Here is a 5,092-nt window from a genome sequence, read left to right as displayed (position 1 = left end):
GCGCATGTGTGTAGATTGTAGAGCGATAAACAACATTACTATTCAATATCGTCATCATATTCCCCATTTATAGGATATGCTAGAAGAATTGAGTGGTGCTGCTGTTTTTTCTAAAATTGATTTGCGTAGTGGTTATCATCAAATTAGGATGAAAGAGGGGATGAATGGAAAATAGCCTTTAAAACAAAATTTGGTTTATATGAGTGGTTAGTAATGCCTTTTGGTTTGACTAATGCACCTAGCACTTTCATGAGACTCGATGAACCATGTTTTGCGTAATTTTATTGGCAAGTTTGTGGTTGTGTACTTTGATGATATATTAATCTACAACCGCAATGAATCTGATCATACTATACATATTCGACATGTTTTGCAAGTGTTGCGTGATAATAAACTCTATGGTAATCTTGAGAAGTGAACATTTTGCAAAGATAATGTCATATTTCTGGGTTACGTTGTCTCTAAGCATGGAGTAGAGGTAGATGTGTCTAAAATTGAAGCAATTCAAAATTGGTCTACTCCCATGAATGTGAGTCAAGTACGAAGTTTTCATGGTCTAGCTGGGTTTTATAGAAGATTTGTGCCCAACTTTAGTAATATTGCTGCACCTTTGAATGACTTAACTAAAAAGGGTGTTGTATTTGAGTGGGGCGCAGCCCAAGATCATGCTTTTGATGAACTAAAGAGATTGTTAACTTCTGCACCGTTGCTTGCACTTCCTGATTTCAATAAGCAATTTGAGATTGAATGTGATGCTAGTGGTATTGTAATTGGTGGTGTGTTGATGCAAGAGGGTCGCCCAATTGCATATTTTTCTGAGAAACTTTCTGGTGCTAAGTTGAACCATCCTATCTATGATAAAGAATTGTATGCTTTAATTAGATTTCTTGAGGTTTGGCAACATTACTTGTGGCCAAAAGAATTTATCATACATTCTGATCATGAAGCTTTGGAATATCTGAAAGCTCAATCTACTTTGCATAAGCGTCTTGCTAAGTGGGTTGAGTTCATTGAATCTTTTCCATACATTATTAAGCATAAGAAGGGAAAAGATAATATTGTTCCTGATGCTCTATCTAGGAAGAATATGCTCTATTAACTCAACTTGATGTTAAAATTCCTGGATTAGAGATACTATGTGATTTATATGCTACTGATCATGATTTTGCTGAACCATATCGCTTGTGTGCTATTGGTAAGGCATGGGAAAATATCACATACATGATGGGTTCTTGTTTAGAGCTAACAAACTATGTGTTCTAGAATCGTCTGTGCGTTTGCTCTTATTGCAGGAATCTCATGCAGGAGGTTTGATGGGTCACTTTGGGCGTGAGAAGACGCTACTCATGCTAGCTGACCACTTTTATTGGCCAAAGATGAGGCGGGATGTGGACAGGTATGTGAAGAGGTGCATTACTTGCAACAAGTCCAAGTCCAAGTTGAAGCCTCACAGTTTGTATACTCCTTACCGACACCTACTACACCTTGGGAAGACATTAGTATGGATTTTGTGTTGTGTTTGCCACGTACTAAAAGAGGTCATGATTCTATATTTGTGGTAGTGGATAGATTCTCTAAGATGTCACATTTTATTGCCTGCCACAAAAGCGACGATGCGCCGCATATTGCTAACCTGTTTTTCAGGGAGATTGTACGTCTACATGGAGTCCCGAAGACTATTGTTTCTGATCGTGGCGTGAAGTTTATGAGCTACTTCTGGAAGACGCTTTGGAGAAAGCTGGGGACGAAGCTACTTTTCAGTACCACTTGTCATCCCCAAACTGATGGTCAAACTGAAGTGGTGAATCGAACATTGTCACAATTGTTGAGATCCATGATCAAGAAGAACCCGAAGGAGTGGAAAGATTGTTTGCCGCATGTGAAGTTTGCTTACAATAGGGCGATACATTCTACCACAGAGCTGTGTCCTTTTGAGGTGGTGTATGGTTTCAAACCCATTACTCCGCTGGATTTGTTGCCTCTACCCATACATGAGAGATTCAATACGGAGGCATCCAAGAGGGAAGATTTTGTGCGAAAGATTTATGTGAAGACTAAAGAGTTGATAGAGAAGAAAGGCAAGAGCAATAATGCACGGATGAATAAGAAGCGCAAGGAGATATTGTTCAAGCCTGGTGATATGGTCTGGGTACATTTTCGCAAGGATAGGTTCCCGAAGCTGCGGAAGTCCAAGTTGCTTCCTCGTGGTGCTGGTCCTTACAAAGTGCTTGCCAAGATCAATGATAATGCATACTCTATAGATCTTCCAATTGATGAGTTTGGTGTCAACAATTCTTTCAATGTGGCTGATTTGACACCATATGACGGAGAAGACCTTGGAGCGTCGAGGTCGACGCCTTTTGAAGGGGGGGGAGATGATGAGGACATCCCTACCACACTACTACCTCCGTCATTACAAGATGAAGATGATGCTGCTGTGAAGCTCAAGTCCAATGATGTCAGGATTGGACCAATGACACGAGCTCGTGTGAAGCTACTTAAACAACAGGTGAATTCGTTCCTAAGTGATACTTTGATCAATGAGAATTTTATACTGCCTAAGTCCTATTACTTATGTATGATCAGGTATGAGGAGGGAGCAAGCATCGCACGAGGAGAGGAGCAGCTTGACAAGAAGCTGGACGTGAAGCTGGCCATGAAGCTGGACATGAAGATATCCCATGGAAGCCTGAGGGAGGAGAGGGAGGCATGCGCGAGGGAAGAAGACCAAGTTCAGGCCGGCGCCAGATCCGGTCCGACCGGCAGCCACGCCGGCGCGCCCGGCCCCAGGCCCGGTCAACCGGGTGCCACGCCGGACCAACCCGACGCCGACCGGATTTCCCACTTGTGCCAACCGGGCACTATCCAGTAAGCCTGGACGCTCTGCCCGGTTGCCACCCGGTCCCTGGCCCGGTCGACCGGCCCCCAGGCCGGCTGTGTCCGAGTCTGTATCGACCAGATCTATTCTGGGTCGGTTATTTTTGTATCTTTTTCTACCTGAGGTTGTCCTGAACCCCTATATAAGTGCCCAGGACGCCCTCAAATTAGGTTTAGACCACGTTTAAGATAAACCCTAGTTCATAGTTGATTGCTTTGCAACTCTATTGAATCCCTACACCATATTGCTTTGATTTGGTGTAAACCTGAAAGTCTTGTGTGATCTGCTATTCCATTGGGAATTAGAAGGTTGCAATTTACCGCTTCGTGTTCGGCGGCTACGTGCGCAAGTGTGTGGAGTTGCGAATATCTTGCGGTGGTTGAGAGCCGTTGCATTGGCGACAGGGACCAATCGAGAGATCTCGTTGCGTCATACAAGTTATTATCCACTTCATCAAGTTATCTCCGCTGTGTTCATCCCGTGATCATCATCATCACCGTTGCTTACAGAGAAGATCGGGCCACCCCTTATCAGTTTTCATACCCCATATCCTCCAGTGTCTCTAATGCTCCTTTGGAGCAAGTATTCTCTGATGTATGGGGTCTTGCCCCTCTCTCTGTGGGAAAACATGCATACTATGTAAGCTTTATCGATGATTTTAGTAAATTCACCTGGATTTATTTGCTCAAAAAGCGTTCTGATGTTTATCAAATTTTTCTTAATTATCAACAATATGTTGAACGCAAGTTTGATAGGAAAATTGTTACTATGCAAACTGATTGGGGAGGCGAGTATGAAAAGTTGAATGGATTCTTCCAAAAAGTTGGCATCACACATCATGTATCATGTCCTCATGCTCATCAACAAAATGGTTCAGCTGAAAGAAAACACAGCCATATAGTTGAAGTTGGTCTTGCCTTGCTTGCTAATGCCTCCATGCCTCTTAAATTCTGGGATGAAGCCTTTATCACTACCGGCCACTTTCCTCACAAACCTTCTTCCCAGCAAGGTTCTTGACTTTGAAACACCCACCGAACGTTTACTTCATGTAACACCAAATTATGATGCACTTAGAAATTTTGGTTGTGCTTGTTGGCCTAACCTCCGCCCATACAATAAGAGAAATCTTGATATTCGATCTAAACGGTGTGTGTTTCTTGGGTATAGTCCTCTACATAAAGGTGTGAAGTGTCTAGACATATCTACTGGTCAGATATACATCTCTCATGATGTTGTATTCGACGAAAATGTCTTTCCGTTTGCCTCCCTTCATCCAAATGCAGGTGCACTTCTTAAGAATGAAATCTTACTTCTACCATCTTCCTCTAACCTCCATGAGAGTGTACATAATTGCAATGACTATATTGTGCCTATTGTCTCTGTTACTAATGTGAAATAGGTAGACGAAACTACGGAAGAAAATTACACTGAAAACAATGAAGAAATGGCTGCAGAAAATGAGGCTGAAATTCTCTCAGAAATGGATGAAACGGATGCTGAACATGAGGATGATCCTGCAGAACATTCTCCTGCCAACGCTGATCCCGAGACGCGATGATCCAAGGCAGATTCTCCTGCCAGATCGCCTATCCCGTCGCAGAGTAGCGGGTCCCCCATGTGCAGCGTGTCTCCCGCTGCAGAAACGCGTGGTGGCCACCCGTCCGGCGGGGACCAACCATCTGCACCCAACGCCACACCACCACGTGTCGCCTCCAGACAGAGCAGCCAGCACCGGCAGCCTGCGCCCACGTTCACGCCGCCACGTGCCGCGTCTGGACACATCGACCAGAGCAGCAGGTCCCAGTCTGCTCCCTTGTCCCCTGGTGGATCCTCTGTGGCTGATGCTGGTGAGGGCGAAAATGCTGCAAGCTCAAATTTTGAAAATTCTGAAAATTCCTCTAGCTCCTCAAGTTCTGATGCTGAAATTGCTCCCCCACCACCATCACCTCCTGGAGTTCGCACTCGGCTATAGAAAGGTATACGTCATCCAAAGCAATACACTGACGGTACAATTGGATATTGTATGTTTTCCTCTACAGGTGAATCATATACTCTTACAGAAGCCATGAGTGATTCAAAGTGGCGTGAAGCTATGGAGGAGGAATATAATGCCCTCATTGAGAAGAAGACTTGGCATCTCATTCCTCCAAGCAAAAATAAAAATTTGATTGACTCCAAATGGCTTTATCGTATAAAGAAGAAGGCAGGTTGTTC

Source organism: Lolium rigidum, chromosome 1, assembly GCF_022539505.1.
Source record: "Lolium rigidum isolate FL_2022 chromosome 1, APGP_CSIRO_Lrig_0.1, whole genome shotgun sequence".
Classification (NCBI taxonomy): Eukaryota; Viridiplantae; Streptophyta; class Magnoliopsida; order Poales; family Poaceae; genus Lolium; species Lolium rigidum.
The sequence above is the reverse complement of the archived record's forward strand: the minus strand, read 5'-3'. Positions refer to the sequence as shown.